At 47.5% G+C, this 26,635-nt stretch overlaps 1 long non-coding RNA gene across 1 annotated transcript in view; it reads right to left on the minus strand.

Annotated features, from left to right (window-relative positions):
- Positions 1-3,268: 3,268 nt before the first annotated feature.
- The window catches only part of LOC117594106, a 56,503-nt gene continuing 33,136 nt past the window's right edge, over positions 3,269-26,635 (minus strand). Inside the window, exons 2-3 of the long non-coding RNA XR_004575483.1 lie at positions 4,192-4,375; positions 3,269-3,686 (exon numbers count right to left, since the gene is read on the minus strand). This is a non-coding gene — a long non-coding RNA (uncharacterized LOC117594106). The remainder of the gene's footprint in view (positions 3,687-4,191; positions 4,376-26,635) is intronic.

The following is a 26,635-nucleotide window of genomic DNA, read 5'->3' on the forward strand; positions in this document are numbered from 1 at the left end:
GGCCTTAACCACACCACCATTGGACCTCAGGGGCCTTTACCACACCACCATTGGATCTCAGGGGTCAGGGTGTCTCTTTCACCCCAGTCGTCAGAGAGGAAAACCACACGGGTGGGTTACTTAATGAGGCCTTGTTTTCAATGTGGATTCTATTGGCCCGGTGTCCGTCAGACTGAGAGAGGGTGGGCGTGCGCATGTGTGTGTTGTGTGAATGTGTGCAACGGGTGTCTCTGTGTGTGTGTGCGTGCGTGTGCACGTGCGCATCCGGAGGGTTAGAGTACCGCTCCCAGAGTCCTGTGACATCAGTCTTCAAACGGCCCAGATCTTTATTGGCAGCTCCTACAAAGGCACAATTAGGTGGAGGAGAGGAGACGGCTCGGCTGGAACGTGTCCAGGATCAATGAGGCCACGCCGTGTCCACAGGAGGGGTCTGATGACTCCATCGGTTTGTGCCGAGAACAACACACACGGAGATCAGTCACCCGCAAATGGCCGTGTGTGTTGGGCTTCAATGGTGCCTAAGAAGTGTTGATCAGAACCAAAGTAGAACCTGGGCCTGTGAGGGATTATTCAGGTCCATCTGAACACGGAACTGCAACAGTCTTCTTTCTCAATAAGAAATCTCCCAGATCAATTGGCTGAAAGGGTTGATATGGACTTGCTCTTTAAAAGTCTGTTTTGTATGTGTTAGAATGGAAGGTTTTTGATGATTCAGCCCCAGCACGGAGATATGATCTGAGGAAAGCTAGCTGGTGGTTAAACTAAAGGGGATGGAGGAGAACGGATGAAATATAGATCTCTTATCTCAGGTGAGAGGGAAGGTTTGGGTATGTGTGTGTGTGTGCGTGTGTGTGTGTGCGCGTGTGTGTGTGTCTGTGTGTGTTTGAAAGAGACTGCCCTCATGCATTTGTGTTGTTGATTGAATAAAATCAGAAGCTCCGACATAACCCCTGCAAGACTCGGCGGCAGCCACAACTCAACGCCCGCCGGAGAAGCGCTGCTCCGCGCTAATTCAAAGGCAATTCTATTTGCCCACCGCCGCCACCCCCACAAAAGAAATGATGTCAATTGAATTACCCTGCATTCCCCGCTCCTCCGACGCACAGACAGGAAGCACCTAGTCTCACCATCCCATACAACGGGCCTCCCAGCCACTATTAAACTGGGATATTCAGATCAGGGACCAAACCAAAGGCGTCATCAAAACAGCGCCAAGCACGGCGGCGTGCGTTCCTAGGCACGCCGTGGCACCAGAACACAGGAGGGGATAAGTGGCAAAGACTCCTAAGAAGACGAGAGGAGAAGAAGGGCTCCAGTCTAGTACCTGATAACAACACTGCATGCTTATGCCAGCAGAAACAGGTCTAAATACACCCCCATGAATATGCAATTTTCCCGTGTGAGGAGCCTGACAACAAAGGGCTGTTTTTGATGAGTGTCAGTTGTGCGCCAGCCAGAGCAGAGAACAACAAGGGGCCAGCCAGCAGCCTACAGTACCTGCCTACTGAGGCGGCCTACAGTTCCACCTGGCTCTGCGTTTTTTTGCTATTGGTTGGTGTGTGTTTGTGTGTGAAGAACAAATGTGAAATCCTGGCATTTTAAAGTCAGTCTATTGTCATGGTATATATATATATATATATGTGTGTGTGTGTGTGTGTGTGTGCGTTCGGTTTCGGGGCTGTCGAAATCTAAATGTCTCAATGAACAGCAGGTGTAGTCAAAGGAAGGGGTCACGCGGTGACCGTGTCCAATGCGGTTATGTCCCAGCGGTGTCACCGTGGTGACAGGCTGAGGGACGAGGGGGTGGGATGTCTGAATGGTATGTATACAGATGGTCTCTGCTGACCCGAGTCATGTTCCTCCGCCCACTTCCTAATGAAGATGGACCGTCTGGGTTCTCATTGGCTCAAGTTCCATGATACTTTCCTCAGTGGAGGAGATCAGGAATCTTGCCATTGTTTCCTTATTTTGTCAATCGGACAAATCCGCCACGAAACAAAGAGAAAGCGAAGAAAGCAAAGCTATGCAACTGTCATAACCTCTGTTGGTATCATTCAGGTGTTTTGAAAAGAGCCTTTGAATCCACACAGAGCCAGCCGAGAGCCAAATGAACAAGCAACAACCAGCGCTCACCAACGATGGCTGTCAAGCAGTCACTTTGAGAAGTGTCAAAAGTTCAGTCCTTTCAATTACCCAAATGTTACTATTCATGTTAAAGTCCCCTGGCTGATTAACATGCACAGTTTTTAAGTCTAATTGTTCAAGAAAACTGTGTTTTATGTTGCGGCAATGGTAATAACTAATGATGGATGAATAACATTAGCATACATTTCATCATACCAAGACCCAGAGAATATCTGATCATTGTGCCACAGAGAATTGCTCTAAGTTAGAGGAAGTTAATTTCATTATCTCCTCCGCCCCCCTCGTTCATTTTAAGCTCTGCCGCTTTACAATAATTGGAAAACAGAAGAAAAGATTAGCATTTTACTGGATGACGGGTGGCTAATAAACCGTGATGGAGTGTTAGCGTCATAGCGTAGCCATACTGTTCAAGTGAAACGTGTAACTGACAATTATAGACAGGCAGCCGTATATGCCACTGTACAAAGGTGGTGGACCTACCTTTTCATCTGCTGTACCGCAAAGTACCCTTGGGATTCAATGTAGCAGGGACAGCCCTGGTGTAGAATCCAGGCTAATTGCTAATGGTACTTAATTAAGACTTAAAGGCCTGAGGTTTGGGGAGAATTTGATCAGAAACTAAGCACAGTACAGAGAGACTTTGGTGTAATCAGGCCCTGACTGGATAGAGCAATCAGTTGGCACGCATGGCTGTGAGTCTCTGAAAGAAAAGCCTCCACTGAATGACTTATATTATTTATTGGAACAAACCGGTCGGAGCTGTGAGACAGACACTCAAGCACAATAACGACATACAAGCTAACAAACCAACACACTCCGGCGAAATAAAAGGGCAAAAACAGACCTGATGTAACAGATGAATCCATCCACACTCAATAACCAGCCAACCCTCCCCGAGAGCCAGGCCGACCAGGGCCTCCCATCTCCTCCCCAGTCATCAGTCACCCTGGGCAGGACCTCTCCACGGACGGGGCCCCCTGACGCCCGTAATGGCTGTTTGATGACCCTCATAAAAGGAGTCAATGTATTGACAGGAGCCCCTTTGAAAGCCAACCAAGTAATTTGTATGGGGATCAATTCAGTTCAATTCATGGGGAAGAGGAGCAGGAGGACCAGACGGGGGGTGGGAGGGGGGGGCTGCAGACTTTAGAAATAACATTACACCTGTGACCTCCGAACTCAGTGTGTTGACACTGGCACTCCAGCGTGACGACAGTCTGTCTGAGGTGATGCTGTTATTAAATAATTCAGCGGGTCCACGGATCGGATCAGCATGCAAAGGGAGCGGGGCGGCAATAGTCTGCCGGCTCTCTGGCGTCTCGCGTCCACGCCAAGGCTTTCAGAGGGCGGGGTCTGAGATGCATCTCTTACGGCGGCGCGTGTGTCCCGTGTTCATCGCAAGCTGTGACGTCATTCGTATAGGCGCTCGACCGTCAAAAGATTAACAAGGCATGCGCTGCGCAGGCCCCAGAACGACCATGTGAGGGAGATGGACGGACTCACCGGCATCCTTCAGCCGACAAACGTCTGAGAGGAATGCCCTGAAGGGGGAAAGTGGAGAACGTCAGTGTCTTTTAACACCGCCACGCAAAAAAAGAACCCAAAATGCACCCGTGCAAATTAAACATTTTGAAATGGTTTTAAAGAGGACGGTCTTTATTCAGAACGCCAGTACAACTTTGAATGAAACCAAGGAGCACCACGGAAACAAGCCTTTGGAATTTAAATATATTTATATATTCAATTGTATGTGGATCGGTTGCCAGGTGTAACATTCTTCAAGTATTTTAAACAGAGCTACAACTGAAATGCTATCTAATCCATCAAACGTTCACCAACCGAAGATAATGACGAAACCAGTGTGACAGTCACCCGTCGATCACAGTCGGAGAGTTAAAACGGACAGTGCAAACCTGGCCAGCCAGCCTGACAGACATGTGGTGTACAGTAGCAGCAGGAAGACACGGAGAACTGATATAGTCATTAGACTAATGTAACGCAGCATGTGAAGAGCATGGGGCCCATCTTGCCTAGGCCATTTCTTACCTAATGAGAGCACGACGCGTCAGTGTGCCTGGGTCTGTCTGTCTTAAGATCCCCACCTCCACCTCTTTCTCAGTTACCCCCACCTCATCCCTGCTCCTCCCTGGGGGATGCCTGCACGGCATCAAGGAGTCATGGAACGATGTCCGCAGAGAGCTCCAGGACCAAGTGAGAGGAAGAGAGAAATCTGAGAGAGAGAGAGAGAGAGAGAGAGAAAGAGAGAGAGAAGAAAATAATTGATAGGCAGGTGGCTCTGCTCTCTGACCATTGCCGCTTCCAAAACAAATTTGGTTTCCCCCCCTCCGTCTTCACCTCTTCCCTTAAACAGAACAAACAGAGAACGCAGAAGAGAAAGAAAAAAAGGAAATGACTCCCCCAAAACCTCTTGTCTCATCAAAAGAGAAATCAAGGAGGGAAAAAACTAAAAAGAAAACTGTCCGGCGACGACAGCAGTTGAAGTGCACCAGGGACCGGCCGAAGGAGGGACGAAGCCGGGGACCGGCCGAGGGAGGGCAGGTTGAAACGAAAGTAAGTTTTGAAATAAGTCCAACGGCAGGTCCTGGTCTGCGAAGCTCAGCAGCTCCAGGAGAGGATGTGATGAGACCGCATGGCTAATGAACAAACCCGTGACGCGGCCACATCGTCCGGCGGCTCCTGAGAGCCCAGCCTTTTCTTATCTTCCCGGTTCATCATTAATTCAATGGCGTTGATAATTTCATTAGGTTCCCGCGTATTTTCCCAGGCCCGTTATCTATAAATGATGGGGGCTGACAGACCGGGGCCTGGCCCTTACCGTGACGCTGAGGCTCAGCTAAACACACAGACTTAGTGAGAGCACACACAATCGGAAGAATTGGTAGGATACTTGCAGTTCAGACACTACCCAGACACACACACACACCAGTCACAGTGGGGACTAACATATGGCAGTCACGGAATCACAGGGGCTTCTCAGGTAAATATAGTGACCCTGGCGCAACATAACAGCTGTGTGTTACTTGGCACAGAGGACAGAGGGAGTGTAGCCAGGGACTAGAGTGTGTCTCTCACACACACACACACACACAGAAACAAAAAGAGAAACATCCACACACAGACAAAAATACAACGAAACACACACACACACACACGCAGAGAAGATACACACACACAGAACAGCCAGATTAAGAGCTCAGAGGGAGTGAGTCCTGGGATTATGTCTGACTACATTTTGTTATTAACTCCTCCACATTAAATGTATCTGTCTCAAGGCGTCCCGAGATACATGGGGGACAAACAGCACATATCAATGACAGGCAGGCAAACGTCCCAATTCAAACCCGTTTTGCAGATTAAATATGCTTTTCGTCTTTGGGTACAATGCCATTAATTAAATAATTATAACGATTATTCACTTGTGAGCAAAAGGGATTCTAATAGGAAAAAAGGGACCAGATTTGAGGCGCCAGGCTAGCTCGCTGCAATAACTACTGAAATATTCATTAATAAAAAATGTAATCCTAAATCTAATGACGGGGAGGACACGTGTAGAGACCTTCTGGGCCGGCCCCTTTTCAACATGGGCAGGAGACGGCCCCCTGTTTGATTAGTAGATCAAGAGATCAAATGGATATCGTGTTAGTGGGAGAACACACACGCGCACACGCTCAGACAGGCACGCACCGACAGGCCCCGGAAATCTAATGCCCTTAAAGAAGGTGTTCGGAACCCCTTCGCGCCTGAACTTAAACCTGACTGTAAGCCTAACTTAAACTGTAAGCCTAACTCTAATCCTTGACTTAACCCTAAGCAAAAAATAATAATAATGTAGTGTCGTTGTGAGGACCGGCCAAAAGTTCCACACTTTGAGTACACACTCATAAAAACACATGCACACACACACACACACACACAAACAGACACAAACACACAGATACAAACAAATAGAAACTCACAAACAGCATACAAAGAAACGTATGGGGCCGACAATAAAATGTGACTACATCGATTACCTACAGTATATTTTCATAGAGGGGTTGGTAAGGAAAGGATAAAATCGAATTAAAGTGAGCCAGAAGAAGAGTGTTCTGCTTAGCTGAGGCCCCCACTGAATCACAAAATCCATTCATTGGACAAAAATAAAACAGGTTTTCTAAATCACCACGTCCACACCTGTGAAACGCAAAAGACGCCCGCAACGACATCAACCGCCGCCATTCATCCACGCCTTCGCCGTCCCCGCAACCGCTTGGGGTCAAAGTGCAGCTTTGACGTCTGAACACAACAGAGAGTGTGAAAACAAACCTTCCCCTGACAGCCCATCGGACCTGGCCGGCTGGGAGAGAAGAGCCTCCGCCGTCCCAAGCAGGTTAATAATGAGGTGCGGGGAGCTGGATGCCATCTACAGCCACGACAAAACTAAGCTCAGAATCTTTTCCTTGGCGCGCGGGGAGAGCCCTTTCACCTCCCCGCTGACAAGGAGGAGCGGTCGTGATGGACGGACAGGCGGGCTGGCGGGGAGCGGCCGGGAGACAGAGGGGTGGAAGAGAGAGGCCCTACTCTTTCCGTGGGAGTCTAAAGCCCTGTCTGATATGTGAGACGTGTGCCACTGTATGTGGAGCGCAGAGAAAGACAGAGAGAGAGAAAGAGAGAAAGAGGGAGAGAGGGAGACGGGGGAGGGAGAGGAAGGCACGGCAGTGTGACAGCACTGGGTCAAAGCACCGGCGCTAGCTCCCAGGAAGCCAGAGGGTTCAGCCAATCAGCATGCCTGCAAGCACATTTGAGTGAGACAGAGAACAGACCCGTCTGTCATAGTAAATCCAGTACCTGCCTGTCATTGGGCGGCGGGTCGGCTGCCGGTTAGGGCGTTGGGCCAGTCCCCCCTAAAGGTTGCTAGTTCGAATCCCCGAGGTATAAAAAACGTCCGAAGCGGCCTTGAGCAAGGCATGTAACCCTAATTGCTCTGGAAAAGAAGGGCGGCTAAAGGACGGAAAAACCTATTTTGATAGTTTCAGGAACTGCTGTGGCTATACCAGCTAAACTGACCAGGATAAAGGAAACATGACAGCGGTTATGGTACATCCCTGTCTATTGTAGTATAATGCTACTGTACTAATGGACTGTAGTAAGATATTAGTAGAATATGGTAGTCTATAGTAGTATGATGCTAATGTATTGTAGTAATATAGTAGTAGTAGTATATAGTAGTATAATGCTACGGTATTATAGCAATATTGTTGTAGTATATAGTAGCCTAATGCTAATTCATTCTGGTAATGTAGTGGTGGTAGTAGTATATTGTAGTCTATAGTAGTATAATGTTAATTCTAGTAATATAGAAGTAGTAGTAGTCTATAGTAGTAAAATGTTCCTCTATTGTAATAATGTAGCAGCAGTAGTAGTAGTAGTAGTATGTAGTAGTATGATGCTAATGAATTGTAGTAGTGTAGTTGCAGTAGTAGTAGTATAGTAGTATAATTCAAATTTATTTTACTCTCTTTTTCTGCCAGTGTAAATGGGTTCCCTAGACGGCTATCCTCATGGTAACAAGTTGATCTCATGGGGATTTTTTTTTTTGCTGTGGAAAATGCATCACGTGAATCACAATATAACAATTAACTTATAGGGAGATCCAGACCAATTAAAGATACTGAGAAATGTAGTTGGTATAATGCAAAGCCAATATGGAGGACCGGTCCGTTTGTGACTGCGGGCTAACTGATGCTGGGTACAAAAGCAGATGAGAGGCACGCTCCTCCCCCTTGATAGAGTTGTGTGGTTTGAGCATCTGCCAGTTCCCCACCCATAGGGGAACCACGGAGGGCTCTTCAAACAGCCGGCGTGTGTCCTGCTCTGTTTGATCCTCCTGAAGAGGGAGGGGGGAGGACGGGGGGGCGGGGGGGGGGATAAGGAGTTGGGGAGGGGGGACTGACTGACTGGCTGGCAGACTGACTAACTGGTTGGCTGACTGACTAGTTGACTAATTAGCTAGATGACTGACTGACTGACTAGTTGACCAACAATCTGGCTGACTGACTGATTGAATGGCTGACTAGTTGACTGACTGACTGGAATCTAGGAGGTCCAATGGTATGCATGGATACAGACAGACGTGTACACATTGGGCGAGGAAGGAGAGAGAAACCAACTGAGGGAAAGATGGACAGGAAGAGAGAGAGAAAGATAGAGAAGGGCAGAGCAGGATAGAAAGATGGAAAGAGAGATTTGGATGAAGAGAGGGAGGTATGAAGAGAAGGAGGGATGAAGAGAGGGAGGGATGAAGAGAGGGAGGTATGAAGAGAAGGAGGGATGAAGAGAAGGAGGGATGAAGAGAGGGAGGGATGAAGAGAAGGAGGGATGAAGAGAAGGAGGGATGAAGAGAGGGAGGGATGAAGAGAGGGAGGGATGAAGAGAAGGAGGGATGAAGAGAGGGAGGGATGAAGAGAGGGAGGGATGAAGACAAGGAGGGATGAAGAGAAGGAGGGATGAAGAGAGGGAGGGATGAAGAGAAGGAGGGATGAAGAGAGGGAGGGATGAAGAGAGGGAGGGATGAAGAGAAGGAGGGATGAAGAGAGGGAGGGATGAAGAGAAGGAGGGATGAAGACAAGGAGGGATGAAGAGAAGGAGGGATGAAGAGAGGGAGGGATGAAGAGAAGGAGGGATGAAGAGAGGGAGAGTGTGAGAAGAGAAAATAATGTTGCAATGTTAAGAAAATTAATTATCTGCTCATAACAGTTCACAAACTCTGAATTTCACAGAGAGACAGACACACTTTAATCCCCACAATCACACACTTCATATCGATTCAGTCTGGACTAGTCTATAGGGAGAAAGATGCAGGGGGGGGGGGGAAACCCCACAAAGGATACGTTTTTGGGGTAATTGACAGGACGGCTTGTAAAAAAAGAAAAGCATAAATAAATGAATACCAGGGCCTTTTGTGTTGGTTTTGTGTGAGCAGCTGCTATCAAACACGCTCACACCTTGCAGATAAAAGCCCTGACAGAACAATTACGTTCACAATCAGTTTAAGTCCCGGTGAAAACAACAGTGTGAAACGGTAACCTGTTCACCGCCGCGCACTCCGTTTGACCAGAACACCACGGACCCCGTGGGCCCCTGATCAAAAGTACCGCCGTATAGCCAATAGGATGCTATTTCAGACTCAGACAGGGGTGTTCCTCTGGTCTCCGATGGCGACTGTTTGACTGACAGGCGTGGGCGCGTGGAGAGCTCTGGTCTGGATGTAGTCATTTAGCACAGAGTCTTATTTTTAGAGCAACTTAGAGTAGCAACGGCATGTATTCTCTTTTCCCCTACCGACACTCCAGTCCTAGATCCACCAACTGACCCCAAAACTGATAATGTCATTACACCCCTTCCCCCAATGCTATATTCCCACTGGTCGAGGGGATGTGTACCCCAAAATGGTTCTGTCTTCCACATCTTCTCCGCTGCATATGCGGAGACACTTTCACTGATCAAACCGCAGATCCGCGGATCCAATGTGATGGTGAACGAAGCCGCTATAATTGCCCCGGCTGTCAACAAGGCGCTGGTAAAAGGTGGGATCTCCAGCCGGGCTCAGACACTCGGATTTACCGCAGACCAAGAGGGGATGGATTACCACAGCTCTCCGCGGACACAGCTCATCCACTTACAGTGAGAAAGATTGATGCCACAAGCGGGGTGGGAGTGGGAACGGGGCGGGGGGGGGGGGGAGAAGCAGAGACAGGCCACGCTGGCTGAGGAGGAAACAGGAAGTGGACGAGTACGGCTGACAGAAAGGCAAAGCCGGGAGAGGGGGGTGAAGTGTTTGAAGGGGCACCGGGTCACTCAGTACATTCGAACGGCGGGGAGAGGAGTGAGGGATGGACACCCGGAGCCAGGCATGAATCATGTGTCAGGGAATTATGTCCACAGCGTTCAATAATATAGAACGGGCTTCAGCGTGGCTTGCCGTTCCACCCTTGTACTGTGGCCGTCACGTGATCATCGCTCATCCCAGCGAAGCGGCGGGCGCCCCGGACAGGGGAAAACAGATTCCGCGGGGCCTCCTCGTAATGGGACGGCACAATTGAATCAGGTGTCTGTTCCTCTTAAGGAAATTAAGTTGTCGCCAGCGCCGGCCCACTTAATGAGAAGCAGGACCGGCGACAGTGACGAATGGATGTGTGATGCCGGATGAGAGCGGGAGAGATAGAGAGAGAGGAAGACAGTGAGGGAGAGAGAGATAGAGAGGGAAAGACACTGAGGGAGAGAGAAAGACTACCACAATATCTATCTGCATCTGGGTCCAGAACCATTTGTCATCCAGGAACCCTCCAACCCCCTCTATATATGCGACACATTCCCTCTCTCCCTCTCTCTTTCTACCCCCCCCTCCCCCCCACATTCCCTAGCCCTCACCAGGGGCACATTGTCTCCCTACGTGGTTATTACTAGCCGTTTATTTGGACATATATTCTGGAGGATGACGACAGCTAATAAAGAGCTGAATGTCCTCCTCCGTGTATTTCCACACTTCCTGACGGCCATCATTATTCCCTGTTGATAAATGTCTACGCTGGCTCTGCTAAGGGTGACAAGTGTGGTGGCTACGACCCAGCATGCTTTGTGGTTCAGAACAGGAGCAGGGATGGTCATTATTGTCCCATTTTGGGTGAATAGGCTTAATTTAATAGTTGTGGAGTGTAGAGAAAAGATTAATTTCATGGGGTGTCTTTTACAGGTGATCTGACAGATCTCTTTTATGATTGTACTACGTTTAATCTGGTGGAACTGAGACAGATCGTAAAATCTGAGGAAAAACCTGAAGGAGCTCCATTTACAGGTTCCATTATTATATGATTGTCTAGTCTTAGCAAACTTCATTTGCTAAATCTTCGTGACCTTTTCTTCATCAATGTGAACATTAAATACTTCTCTTTTTCATGGGAAATTACTTCGGTATGAACCTTGAATGTTTAATTCAACCAGGCAATTCTCTTTTTTCTTTTTTGCCTAGGCAGAAGTATCAGTTTGTCAAACTTGTTACAAAGGACCTTGCTGCCACGTCTTCAGATGCTTATCTAATGCAGATAAATTAAAATACAAATAAATGGTAGTATTGAGATAATATGCAAAATATGCCCATTTTAACCAGATGGATACCCACTACATTATCAATACAGAGATAAACATTAAACCTAAGTGTGAAAAGCTCAGCAATCTGTCACCTAAATGGATTATCGCAAGGGGAGAAAAAGCCCCTTAAAAGGTGAACGATATGGAAATGCGCAGCCTGACGGCTAAAACTGAAGAGCCAGCCCACAGCCCGTTCCCAAGAGACATTCCATCACTATCTTCAATGTCTCCAGGGCGTCTACTTTGAAAAGGGACGTGAAGGGGGGTCTCTATGGGCTTGATGCATCTTGACCGGGCATTAACGCTGATCAGGCTTCTAATTTGCATTCCCGATCGGCTCTCGGCTCATCCTCCATCTTGGTTTCCTCCGGTGGCCCAGCGTTCAAAAAGGGAATCTGGGTATTGGAGTCATTTCCCTGCAGGGTTGACCTATGGCTGTCATCATCGCTACTGTGATCGGGATTTCCTGTAAACGTGTCAAATTCTCTCTCTGGCTGACACTGGAGCCGCGGCTCGGTTGTAGACTCCAACTGGACAGCGCAGCGCGGGCCTGGAACACAACGGCATCAATATGAGCGATCGGGATCAATGACACATTCCTTGAGAGTGCACCGTAAACCACGAATCACAGAATGGGGAGGCGGTCGAGGCGTAGTGCGCGAGAGGGAGTGAGACAGAACGCTGGGCGGACTGTCCATCCTCATCCGTTGATGTCTGCCAGTTAAAGTCACACGACGCCGGGACAGGAATTGCGTCGAGCAAAGGCAGGCACGGTGAAGAACACTGATACAGGAGAGATTGGTGGATAGAAGAGGATGAAGGGATACAACTCTACCCCCCCGCCACCCCCCCCCAGACTACCCCCACCCCCCCCCCCCAGACTACCCCCACCCCCCCCACCCCCCTTTCTCCCAGTTGAGATGAGGTATGAATTATTGACCTGGCGGTCTGGATCCTGCTCATTACCGGGGATGGGAAGTCTTGGCCACGGTTCCTGGTTAGCGATGCTAGGGGTGAGACGAACCCCACTGTTGGCCCTGGCTCTTCTTCTGACCACGCGGTCGTACTTACTCTTTAATGGCCTGAGAGAGAGAGAGTGAGTGTGTGCGTTCGCACTCGGACAAAGAACCAGAGTCCGTCCGTCTGCCCCAGAGCTTCTCATCATGTAGGAAAGTGGGGCTGGTCAGCGCGGCCTGGGTTGGTTCATCACAGGACATCTCTGAGGGACAGAGCCTGTCTGAAGTTGGAGGGTATAGGAGTAGATTGGTACATTGACAGGTTCAGGAGGAAAGTTCTTGGTTCTCAAAGTTTGGAGGAGTTCAATTCAGAGCGGATGTCATATTAGGATTGCCTTGATCTCCCAAATGACACAGTCGGTGTGAAGCCATGAGGCGTTCGTAGGAATTGAGAAATACTGCATATCGCTAGAAAAGAAATATGCAGTTCCAATATAAAGAATGTAAATTGATTTAACTTGGGATTTTATTTCTGATTGTGTCAACTTCTTGTGGTCTGATTAAAGTTTGCCCAATGAATCCCCCAGTTTCATGTCAAGTAGAATCCCTGGCAAACAAAATGGCCAAAATCGAGAATTCTTGTAACCAGAAAAAAAGGCAAGAAGAAACCAGCTGGGTGAAACCAATGAAAGAACCTCATCCTGGGAAAAACAATGTCTGACTGAAACCTCCACATGTCAGTCAGAGTACATGTCTCAGGCCTCTCCCTACAGAGATCCAGCCGACTCCTGAAATAGGGGACCACACAGAACACATTGCGTGCAAACAAGAAGCAATGCCACTACTGATTACCGAGTGATGAGCAGTCTAACCAGGCCAGAAACAAAGAAGTGTAACATCCAGTGAAGTTGGGAAGGTAGGGTGGGTGTGTGTGTGTGTGTGTGTGTGTGTCTGACTGTTAGAAGAATTCCCATTTTGGATGGATGGTAGGAAGCATCCGGCTCTTATTCCCAGTCATTTCATGCATCAGGCCCCAGCCAGCCAAGGATCCTCCGAGAGGAGAACGCAGCAGGCTTCTTTGACAAACACAGGAACACACACACACAACAAGCTGAGGGGAACCAGAGACGGCGGCTGCGTTTGAACCGCGGAGGAGACGCCGGGAAATGGCGGAGATGGCATATTCACTGTACACAACTCGGCAGGTCCGCGCACAGTGGGGGGGGGGGGGGGGGGGGGGGGGGGCTGACGGTGACGTTTGTGTGTCACAACGTTTGACGGCATCATCTCCCGTCTGAGGTTTTACAGGACTCATTTGAGGACTGGGGACTGTATTTACCAACGGCTGTGAGTTTGGAAAGAGGACGAGCTGCAGAGACAACGGCTGTGAGTTTAGAAAGAGGACGGGATGCCGGCCCTGAGCTGATAGCTAAGCATGTCCCTCCTGTTACAACAAACCCGAGTGAGATCAGTGAGTCTCAGCCTCATAAAGTGGGTATTTGCATTTTGTAATATGTAAAGTAAAAAAAAAAAAAATTTGCAAATGTGAAATGATTACATTTTCACGTGTGGTTCAAACGCCAGGAGAGTTCAGACTTGGTTGATAGAATGTATGTTCACGTCAGTTAGTACCACCGACAGGCAGACCTTCCCTGAGACATGAAACCCAATCCCTCTCCATTGTATTCCACTGTGGTAAGCCCTTTTTATTAGTTGTTCAAATGGAACACTGACTAAAGACATACAGGTTGAAATAGAACTGCAAGGGGATTCACTCGAGAGATCTGGAAGAAAAGCAATTACAAGCACAGCAAAAGGCCTGTTCCAAGTTCTCTCTCTTAGTCTCTCTCTCGCCTGCTCTCTCTCTCTCTCTCTCTTTCTCTCCCTTTCTTTTCTCAGATCTCTTGTTTGGGAGCACAACAACCTGCTTTAGTTGCAACCTCTTCCTCACTGACGTTTTTAGTCAGAGCAAACCGTATTTACCCAGCAATTACCAGCCGATGCCATTCATCTTGTGATAAAGCCGGGGCCTCCGCAAAAAGCAAACAAGGTGCAGGTTGGCTCCCACCAAGGAGGCTCATTGTGATCCAAGAAGACATGAAAGCGGAGGGGGGGGGGCACTGAATGAGGCGTCAACACACCTCAGATTGAAAATGAGAGATATGGTTGCTTGATTAAAAAGGAAAACAAACCCAGCTCCACAAGACACAAACAGCCAGTGCCCTTCAGTCTGTGCTCCAACCTCGATAGGCTCCTGGTCAAATGGAGTGCGCCGCAAACAAAACAGGGCGCCATTTGGGACACAGGCTTTGTGTGTTGGCGCGCGGGGGCCCCCTCCATACGCGAGGAGACGGGAAGAAGAAAAGGCGTTTAAAGGGGGAGAGAGAGAGAGAGAGAGAGAGAGAGAGAGGGAGTGATGAGAGCGATCCTCCTCAGTTTGTTTAGCTGACATATTTACACAATTATGTGCAGTTCTGAAGAAGAGCGTCCTGGGCTGGCTCCTCCTGACAGTCAAAAAATAAGTTTTAGCTTTTCTTTTTTCTCTCCGGCTTGAGTGTCACGTTGATTAAGCGAGAGTGCGCCGGTATGGATTTTGTGGGATAATGCCACGTGGCAGAACAGTGTCACTGTGGGTTTTTTTCACCCCCCCCGCGCCGTACTGAGCTCACCAACTAATCTCGTTCAACTAATATTAGGACTGAGTGTGTTCCAGTGAAGTTAAATGGCACACGCGGCGATTGGAAGGTATTGCTCCGGCTTTTCGAAATTGAATCTACGCGAATGCGGTACTGATGGTTTCACTGATGGGATTTTAAGTAAGAGACAATCAATTGAATAATATTGTTACACATTTTACCCAACCAAATTAACTAAATAAACTCCCACCTCAGCCCTGTATTGATTCGTACAGTATGATTAAAACTGTCAAGCCTCTGCGACACGTTCGGCTGTCTTATTCACAGGTATGTGTTGGTGTCACTGGGACGTAATGAAACGGTCTCTGCAATAACGGGGCCGTAGCGTAACACAACGCGCACAATGCTATGGGCAATTAAAGTCAACTCGCACACACCCACCGCACAACCCCTAATACATATTCACTCTTTTCCACACTCGAAATCCATAGGAATCGCTAAGTCGTCTCTCCCCCGACGTCGCTGAGGCCTTCGTGTACAATAGGACCAGCTTTATCATACGCTTATCAGACGAGGCCCCTCTCTCTCTCTCACACTTGCTCTCCCTCTCTTGCTCGCTCGCCGTTCCCCTCTTTTTTTAAAGGCTCGATCTTTTGGCCCTTCAATCATGAAGCATATTACTCCACTGTCAGAGCAAAGCACTTCCTAACGACAGCCCGGGCCAGCTGGGACAGAGGGAGGGCAGAAGGCGCACGCATTAACATAATGATCCAACCGCGCTCCCCACAGGCCCCGGGGCCAGACAGCATATTAGGTAGTAGGTAGGAAGAACCCCACGCCGACCCCGCCGCCCCGCCCCCACTCCCCCGCGGTCCATTTGAAAGAACTAGGGGGAAATAAAGCGGCTTTGCCACACTGCTCGCCTATCAACCGGTGGCGCTCACACGTGTCCACAACGCCGTGGGAAGTGTTGCCGTTTCTGGAATTATGGGAAATGCAGTGTGCAAGGACGGGGTTCATATGATGTCGACGACGGTCTGCATTCAACATGCCATCGCGTTGTCAGATTCTGCAAGCGGTCGAGGGTTTAACACTCTTTGACTCTTCGGAGGCCACCCAGGCAGATGGCTGTACTACAGGAAGCAACGCTGGCCTTCATATAGCGTGAAACCCAACAGCACACAGTATCGACGCGTGACACATATGTAGGAGTATAGGAAGCATCTCATGCGTGCCGAAGTGAAATGCAGAGAAACAGAAGCCTTTGAGGACAGACAAGGGGGTTGGATCACAGGGGGGGGGGGTTTCCCACTGCCTCCCAGTGGCATTGGCGCTCCCTGCTTTACCCAGCCTGCACCGGGCCTGTGATCCTGTGCTCTGGTTGGTCCCCTGGCACCGCGTGGAGCTGCAAGCCTTCTATTCCCCCAGTAAAGAGGAGGCACAATGCTCCTTCTAACGCCTGGAGACACAAACAACAAGACGGCACAAACCACAGAGAGAAAAAGCAGAGCTATAAAGTCCAAAATAGCATCAACCGCTCACAGAACAGTCACTTTGTGAATCTGGCGTGCATGTCGATCCACTGATCAGAAAAGCACGAGGGGCTCTCATCGGAGAGAGTTAGAGAGTTTTCCTCTCTCTGCGGCTAGGTGTCGGAAAACTCTGCGGCGAGTTCCATGGGAGGTGCAGTTTGACCGGTCAGGGCAGCCAGCTGACAGCACTCCCAACCGTGGGCCAGACCGACAGACACCGCATAACGGACGGCTATCAGTAGTGGCATCAGGCTCCGAAGCCTCTCACTGACAGGCCACTGAGATCGGCGGAGGGAGGGGATTATAGGACAGGGGTGGAGAGAGGGGGGAGTGAGAGAGCAAGGCAGAGAGACCTGGTAACTCCCGTTCTCCACAAACAACCTGATCAAGCGACTCCTGCGAGGCAGCAACCCCCCCCCCCCACCCCCCCCAACGGGGAGAGCCTCTCTAATTGGTGGAGAAGGCAGCCTGTCCGCGCCCGTGTGCCGTGGCTCTCTCAGATCTCTCCCAGGACAGACCCCGGCAACGCGCCAATTACTGCCAATTGTTGGCCCGGTGCTTGAGATGTGGACAGTTGTCCGCTTGGGAGGTGGGCGGGGGGGGGGCCACTCACAGGATATTCCTGTCCAACGGTGTTTCTGTGGAAAACACCAGCGCCGAATGACCAGGATATGGCGCCTGCTATTTCTAGAAGACAGAAGCAGGGGGGTGGTCACTTTTGCCCGAGACAACACAGTCGTACATCCTTGTACTCCTACTGACCATATGCAGGTTTTTGAAGGTCGATTTGGACACTGATAAGTGGCTAAATTGGAACACGGCTGGGCAACTTAGGGCAAGTTTGGCAAACATTTTCCTTGTCTGAATTAGAAGGACGCTGTTTATTTAGAGGTCATGAGGAGATTTTTTGAAAATTAGACATTGAAAATTTGAATATTTAGCTTTCTGATGCCATCAAAATGTGCCCTTCACATTTCCATAAAACAAAACTGCCATATAGTGTGAGTGTTTATGACAGATATGCTTGATATATTTTCAGTTTGAAAGAGAATGAGCCTGTGCTTGTCACAGGTGTTTGTCCCCTGTTAATCTTACTTTTCTCCCAAATGTGTTGATATCCAATTTGTGACCAACAACCTGCCTCACGACCGCAACGTCTGGGTGGACTCAACGTCAAGATACGTGTCCTCCAGAGCTCATCCGACGCTGTGCTGGTTCTGATCACGCTGCATGTGCAACCAGGACGTATATACCGGAATCCTTCGCGCCAGAGGGAATGCACTCTGTACTCTATGGCTCGATTGAGCTCACAAGCTGCAATGAGGAGCCTTTAGAGCTCGACCGGGCTCTGACAACTCCTTGTTAGGCAACCATATTTGCTTAGTAACCCCCTAAAAACGTGGTTTTGTCGATTGCACCACCCTTCATTTGACCCAGGGGTAATCTGCAATCAGGATACACACCTCCACTGCCTGACAGACATGGGTGACTGCAACAAGTTGCAGGAATAAATGTTGCAGCCTTTTGACGGTCAATTCCAGGAGTAAACTGAAAATCCACTGAACTTTTAGGTAAGAGATTTGATGTGAAAATGTACAATGTACCTCCAAGTACAAATATCCAAAACTTGATTATTGCAGTCAGCTGGGCCAATCAAAAGACTTCTGAAATTATGTATGATTAGACTTGGTCCGGCTGGTGATGGATGGTTTTTGGATTGCATGGATAATGATGGTAATTGTGTGATGGTGGAAATGCAGGGCTCTGTTCCAAACGAAACAAAAACAAGCGTACTTGCTCAAGTTCTTTAATCCCAGAGCTAGGAAAGTTAAAAAAGGTGGCCCTGTCCAATTGGAGACCTCAAGGACACTGGAGATGATCATGAAATTGAATGCATCAAAAGTATTTCATTATTGTATGTGGCAACAAAAAAACATCAATATCATATATGTAAAATTGATCATTGTATGTAGTCTTGGGTTAGACGAACTGTTGTGTGTTCACTTTTTCCTACCCTAGCTACTGAAATGCATTTTTCTACTTCTTTTGTAATATTGACTTGCAGGCCTATTAACGATTGTAAGGGGTTAAAATAAATTACAAACAGAATCGCAACACTGACAAAAGGTCAGTTTATTTTTCTTTACATTTGCAAGACTTTGGAAATGGTCAGTTATTTCAAATTATTGGATCGGCTAACAATAAGTGATGCTAACTGACAAAACCTGTACTTTTCAGACACACTCCAAGCTCAGTCTATGTTTAGAGTGAGGAAAATACCATTATATGGCTTCTCAGTGGAGACTCAACACATACCAGTTCATACATTATCCATTAGTTGTTCGTCTTGGTTAGGGTCACAGCTAGACCAAAACCTTTCCTCATAGCCTAGGACAGGGGGAGAGAGAGAGAGAGAGAGAGAGAGAGAGACAGAGACAGAAGAAGGGAGAGAGTAAGACAGATGACGGGGGGAGCGAGATAAAATGAAAAGGGAGAAACAAAGAAAGAGAGAAGGAAATGACACAGAAAAGAGAGGGAGAAAGAGAGCGTTAGCTCTTCTCATCCATAGCTTGACTAAGGCTTTACAGAACAAGAGGAAAAAAATAGCCATAATTCTTCTGGCCCGACTAAAATCACTATAATGCTCTTTAATTGTGTAGGCAAAAATCTCTTCAGAAGAGCATGGTAATTTTACCCGAATAAATTATTCAGGGCACATTAATAATGGTCTGGGCCTGGGCAAGGAAAGACAGAAAGAGAGAGAGGGAAAAAAACTAAGAGAGAAAGTAAGTGAGAGAAAGAGAGAAAATGAATGAGAGAGACAGAGAAAGCATAGTTAGAGAGAGAAACTTTTCAGGGAGGAGTGACAAGCTGCTTTGTTTCTTTCACAGAGGTAGTTGTGTAACTTACCCTTTTTTAAAGTTCCATTATAGGAAGTGAAATTACCTATTTTACCTACTTTAAGGACCTTTAGTGTGATGTTGTAGAGCCTGGAAGCAGAAGCAAAACATTTTATACTTCCTTTCAGCTGGAGTAACATCTATTGTTGTGAAAGGACAGAAGGCGAATTCAGATTTCGTGAGCAGTTTAACTTGTCTCCACATACCATTTGTCCATGCATTAGGATTTTGTGGAAATGTGAGAATATTATACTCAAACTAGGTTGAAGTGGATCAGATAAGATCAGATATCCTGTAGATATGCATTCACAATAGATTACCAATGAATTCTGTATACCATGTATGCAATCATCCCACCTAAAACTAACTAGCATATCAACCAGTTACCATAAAAATGACACATGTGATTGTGACATGCTGCCTTTTTTCCCCTCTCTCAGTCAAAAAATGTATAAACATGTTATATAGACACACATTATAGTACAGGTGAAATAAACACACATACTCGATACTAACCATCCTTGTTGTGTTTGCTGTGTGAAGTTCACACACATCAATGTACTTAAAATAATCATTAAATGCGGCGAAAGATTCATAAATCGGGTGGAAAAAGTAGCCGTCACTATGGGATTTCTGTGAGGCATCCCGACATCCCAACCAGGCCTGCCCAGAACAGTCAGAGGACCAATTGCAGTCCACGATAAACCACGATCCAACGAATAGGAAGTAGGATTACTGGCACACACATACAGATTCATTTTCATAACGGCGCTGGGTGAAAGAGGGGGGGGGGTGAGATCTTTTCATCAAACCCGAACACAAAGCAACAATTTCTCCCATTAATAATGGATAGCAACATGAAACTGGAACAGGCATACATGCCATCTATAGGTTGAACACAGTTGAACAATGACTTTTGAACAGCAACGTATGTGCACGTCCCATAACGAAACGGACGCGCTTCCCCTGCCGCGAAACCCAAGCGGACAGAAGCAGCAAACGATTTCTCAGGGCGGAGAGCAAATCTTGTTTTCTCTGTTGAGTGCCGTGGGTCCATTCTAAATATGAGTGTAATTAACATAGCACGCAGGACGGAATGAACGGATCGACTCCTTTAAGGACGTACAGGTCCGACGAGGGCAAACAGCCAACATGGGACAGCAGCAGTAGTTCTCAACGTCCATCTGAACAATGCTGACATTCCAATAACAATAAACCGGGTACGAGTCTGGTAAAATGATGTTGCCCGCCACGAATAACCGGGCCTCCAAGTGACAGTGGTCCCATTGCAGAAGACAGCTATCCCAGGAGAAAAAGTCTAACCACGGATTAGAATGTGACATCGGCACTCCTGAAAAGTCATAAAGGGCATTTGAACAGCACTGGTGCCCGGCAAACCGTACGAGCCACCGCAACGCGGCCTACCTTCGGTGTCCCTAGACTTTAGCGCCCTTCTTTTCCCGTGGCGTGGCTCCTCTCATCCGTTACATCTAACGTCGCTCCGTCTCGGAGGTAGGCCTCGCGACGCAAGCCTGGTGTGAGCAGAATCCGCTGACTCTTGCTCTGTCTGTCTGTTTGTGTGGGGGGGGGAGCGGGGGGGGGGAGTCAAGAGGTGTTGGCTCCGGCGCCTCAGAACTGCATGAAAAGCTGATCTGGCTCCTTCAGCCGAGGTGGGGGGGGGTGGGGGGGATGCTGCTGCCTGCATCCGACTTCCTGTTGTCGACTCGCGCTCACTCGCCGAAGTAGAAAAAAAAAAACGCCGCAGCCGAGGGAAAGGAACCTATAGGACTTTTCACACTACGCCGAAAGAAAACAGTTAATTAGAAATACAAATTCCACCCAGATTGTTATTAATGGGAACTGTAGAGTAAGCAACACATATTTTGTGCCCATAAGTAATTCTCAGGTATCTTTGATCTGCGGCCCACAGCGGATGCTTCCGCGTACCGCTGTCTGAGCTTCTGGGACCCTGCCAGCGCCAGACATCTGGCTACTTTGTTATCATTGGCTGATCCGCTCCCGGGAGGACACTCTTGTGACACCAGGCACAGAGTGTCCTGGCAAGCAAAATTATCAGCACATTTTGAGTGGTTTAGAGTTCCAAAGTGGTCCTCAAATCTCTACAGGGGGGCTGGTGAGCCGTGATCCGCTGGGGTTCCTCGCGGCCCTGTGCCGGGGCTGCAGCAGATCCTAAGCGGAGAGAGGCCAGCGTTCTGAGAGGCGAGGTGGCGGAGGTACAGCACCATACACCCATTGCATCATGGGTCTCCCACAACATCATAGGGAGTGGAGAAGAAAAAAAGGCCCTAATTACCTTGTCTACAAGTGATCTGCCAGGCTTAAAGGGAAGGTAAATAATTGGAAGACAAGCGCTCCTCCAGTTCATTATTCTGAATCTACAGATGTGAATTAGCATAGAGTGATATGTTTTGAATGTGAAGACGTTCGGTTTCTCCAAAATTAATCTAATTCAATCACAGATAGCCTGTCAGATTTGTCGATATTTGATTTTATAACATTGCCTAATGCCGCTTTATGATTCTCACACAATCGCTCAAGTCAAGTTCGGCACCACAGACATGCTGTCCCCTGGATTCGGTTATTTCACACCAGTGAGGTTAAATTAGATGCCCGCCTAGTCTCTGAGACATTTGTATGTACTTAAACGGTCTCCACAAAAACTTATTTAGAGGTCCAAGTAAAATATTCCTGCCTAAGCGCTGGCTCAGACAAAAAAAACAAACAGTGTAGGACAAACCGAACCCTATTCACAGCATTGATTGAGGTCGGTGTCTTTCCCCCTCTCGGCTTTTCCATTTATGAACACAGGGCTGCGGCGACCCATAAATATTACATGGTGTGGAGATGCAAAGCAGGAATTAATGACAGGGGTGTGTGTGAAAGCCATGTCAATGGCAGGTCCCTATGGGGTTCTGCTAAGGCAGACGCTCACTGTGCGGAAGGTGGGGTCTCTCTCTTGCTGTCTATCTCTCTCATTCTCTCAACTCCTCACGTTGTTTTTTACACACGCCCAACCCCAACCCCAACCCACCTTCCCCCTGCCCTCTCCCACCACTCATTCTCTCTCTGGCTGAGATTAGGGGGTCATAGGTCACCTGGCCACTGCGCCAGGCCCTGATTGGCCGGCATGCCAGAGGCCCTGTGGTAAACCTCCTGTTAACGCCAACGCTACCGGTCAACATAATGTCACCCCCCGTACAGAGCTGAAGATTCACAGCTTCACTAACTCAAGCATGTTGACTCTCTGGAAGCTTGTTGTGCTTGCTTCACCACCTTCACCCATCTCGTCATGGGGAACGACATTCAACACAGCTGAGCTGACTGCATTCAGAGCACCACTGAAAGGGTTGACTGCCCACAGTGATTCAGTCCAGCGACGGAGCACTGAAGCCTATGGCGAACTTGCGCGTGCACACAGTCGCACACACACACACACACAGACCCACACGCAAAAACACACAGCTGAAACACCAGGTAAGGAATCCAACAACGAGCGAGCGGGTTGAATGGGGCTGAAGTGCAGCAGGGATTTTCCTCTCTGCTTAGCATGATGAATGACACAAGGAGGGGCCACTTGACACCTGTCACCCAACCAGCCAGCCACAATTACCTCCGCAGGGGGAGGGATGATGGGGTGACTCGCTGGTGAGTGGCTGTGCACGGCCCCCAGTGAAATGGGGGGGGGGGGGCGTTTGAAGATGATTAGTGCTACAGACCCTGTCTTCGTGGCCCCGTCCAACTCGCTGAACGGCACCCTTTGATCAGCGCGGCGCGTTTTGTGTCGATAGCGCGGCGTACACCGAATAAATTACAAGGTTACACACACACCGAGACGGCAGGTAAAGTGCCATGCTCGATAATGCGCCGGGAACGCAGACGGGCCGCTGATTGTCTCTAACGAACGTTGTGGTCTTAGGCGGCCGCCGGTCGGCGGCGGACATATGGGCGCCGTGGCGCGGTCTCCCCGGCCAATGAACCTAGACTACTCAACAGTCACATGATCAAAAGAGGAAGCCTTTGTGAATTCTATGAACAGATGAATGGCCCATCCATTGAGGCTTGTGTAAATCCATGACCACTGCTTCAATTCAGTGTGCCGATAAGGAAGCACATTTCCTTAGGACACTCTGCCATTCAACTTGAAAATATTGTTCTCGGAAACACTTAGTCTCCCTGATATGTGCGACTGAAATTCCGGGACTTTGTTTTGCTCAGAAATGATTTAAACATGCATTGTTTGGGGAGGCACCACTATAAAACACGCGTCAGAAACTGTTTACGCTCATTGCGATACACAGTCCATATGGCACGGCTCCGTTTAAATCGGGCCGTGCATGATCACACAATGGATGTCCAAGTTCAAGGGTTTGCTAATTAGCTACTAGCCCCCGCTGACATTACCATAACAAAGAACAAAGATAATCCCCACTGAGAAGAAAGAGACTATCGGTAAACATATCCGGACTTTCTTCACAGACCTGTTGTGGATTCCTTTTGTGTTTGAACTACACACTCTTATAGGGCTTGTTTACATTTCGCTACATTTTCCAAGGCGTATCGAAGAAGACTCGCAAAGCTAGATTATTTTGTGATGTAAACTTGCTTAAAGCTTGGGACGCAACCTCCTGAGTGCCATATTTGATAGAGCCCCCTTGGTGTTTTTGCAAGGGTGAAGAATCAGGTTTTTGTGCGAGGCGCCCATATATCGTTCGTATTTGATTGTGATTGTCGTGCACAATCATGCACAATATGTTTCGAACATGCCGCTGTAAATTCAAACGCTATTGAAATGATTACGCAAACCGAGATTCGTCTGAATGCAAGGTCAACTAAAAAAATACATTTTGTTCAAACTAAACTGATGAGAGTGGCATTTGGCTTTTTAAAACCACTGAGCCGTAGTAGTCTGTGATTTTTCTGTCTGATAGGTCTGACGAGATGCAGGTCTTTCAGGTTGAATTATACCCACATTCAACACATATGGTTCCGTTTGAAATGAACTATTAAAATATCTCTTAGAATTCTAGACAGAGGATGTTGGTAGCTAATATGACTGAAATATCAGGCCTTTGATTGCTGAACAACTACAGAAAGATTTAACCAATAGAAAATGACAGAACATAATGCTGATTAATGTGTTTAGAAAATAACTAAGGCTGATTATCTTAAGTGTTATTATTTAAACATGACTGGCATATAGTTTTTTCCATTTGTGTTGGTTGATTTTGGGATGGTTGGAATTGTACTTCTGGCCTACTACTGTAGGTGATATGAAAAAAATTCTCAAAAGCCCTGATGTTTTTCTTTTTCTGAATAACACTTGTTGGAGTTCTGGAAATGCAAATTATGATGTTGAAATGTCCCGAGTTGGTCATGGGTATGTAGTTGTATGTTGCTTATTGGTTATGTTATCCAGGAAAGGTTTAATATGTAGTGAAATACATTAATATGTAGTGAATTATATGTGCAACAACATGTTATAAAAAGTGGATTTCCCATCAACTGGCTATTATCATATCGCAACCAGAGGACAGCGAGCTCCAACATGGTTGACGGAAAAACGTCAACCGTCTAGGCTCGTAATCCTGAGAGGCATCAACTGTGCCACAAAACCACGTGGCTAAGTCACTATCCCTTGTTATAAGCACTGGGTTTCCATATTTGTATTGTAATTGTGTTATTTTGAATACACCCCATGCCAAGTAGACAGTGCCCAAGGTGAACTGATTTACAAACGCACAGATAGCATAAAGTAGCTGAGTAATATCAAGCCCAACATGTGTTTGTCTACCAAGACCATTGGTTTTTCATTGACTGAAATACACAGTGGGGTCTAGATGGTGTCAAGATCGTGTGTTGAGGTTTAACCCAAATTAGCGGTTGCTAATAATGTGATTTTAATATCCACACAAATATGAAGACACCCAGTTTCTCCGAGGATTACTGCTGTAAATTTGAATGTATTTATTATTAATCTAAAATACAGACCCAATACTATATCTGGGTCTTCTACAATCTTTTGATATTCTAAGGAGCCCTTTAGTGGAGACTACATGGACATTTCAATGAATCAGATTTGTTTAACATGAATAAGGCTAGCTCAAGAGATAGAATTCGGCATGTCCTTCCATCAAAACCACTTAGAATCCACTTAATCCAAACATTTCTCTAAGTTTCACTACTGTGGGAAAGCTGGTAAAACATTCCAATAAAAAAGAAAAATCCCCAAAAGAAACATTGAACCCTTAGGGGTGTCTTAATCTGTGACTGGGAAACTGTGACCTAATATTTAATCTATAGATTATAGACAAATTAGCAGATTTTATCCATTTTGACAACTTTCTGGTGTGGACATAACATAGCAAACTGTCTGGACATACCATAGCACGTCAACCCTGTTAACTAGTTGCTGCAGATAGACCACACATTTATTTCATTATGCTTGTGAAGCCTACATTCACCTGCCATTTCAAAACTTCTTCAGGCGGATATCAGACATGTCTTATTAAAAAAAAAGAAACTAACTGTTATAGTCCACTTTCTCCGGTACTTCTTGAAATAAATGTCCACTGCTTGTAAAACTGGTGCTGTAGAGTCCAAATCGGTGCCGGAAATTGCGTACTGGGTCATTAACGTGTCAATATGTGCCCCATGGTTGTCATTGTCAATACAACCCGTGTTCTGCTTCAGCGTGTGGCAAAGGGACTTGGTTGTAAAAAAAAACAAACGGTGAAACTTTTACTTTAGTTTCCCTTCATGTTAGGTACTCGATTAACTTTGTCTCTCTCTCTCACACACACACAAGTGCGCGCGCACGCACATACAGGGACATCTCTAGCTGTAGTGACTTCTCTTTAAATATGGTGTTTGGTATCTGTAGTGCAGCGCGGCAGATTGGATGTGGTAAAAATGATCATTATAGATGATGAGGCGCGCGGCGGCTTGCGGATGTAGCGCCGTGTGACAGCGTGACAGCAGAGAGCTTTTTAATTTGTCGGATCGGATCGTGACATGCTCCGTCAGAGGACACGGGGAAATCTTTTCATTTGTGCAGAAGAAAGGAGGAAAGGGGGTCAATTAGCATCAACTATTAGACAACCGCGTGACAAACCCCATATTACGCAGCCTCGCGCGGGGCACTCAAACTAATGAGAGCGGCAGAGGAGATATTCCACCAGGTTGAACAGGGTTTATGCAGTCGCCCTGATACCCCCACACTCCGATGCTAATCACAAGTAAGCACTTGACACCCTACACATTCTTTACCAACATGTCGCTGCACCGATGAGAGGTTTCGC

Source organism: Esox lucius, chromosome 25 (genome assembly GCF_011004845.1).
Source record: "Esox lucius isolate fEsoLuc1 chromosome 25, fEsoLuc1.pri, whole genome shotgun sequence".
NCBI lineage: Eukaryota > Metazoa > Chordata > Actinopteri > Esociformes > Esocidae > Esox > Esox lucius.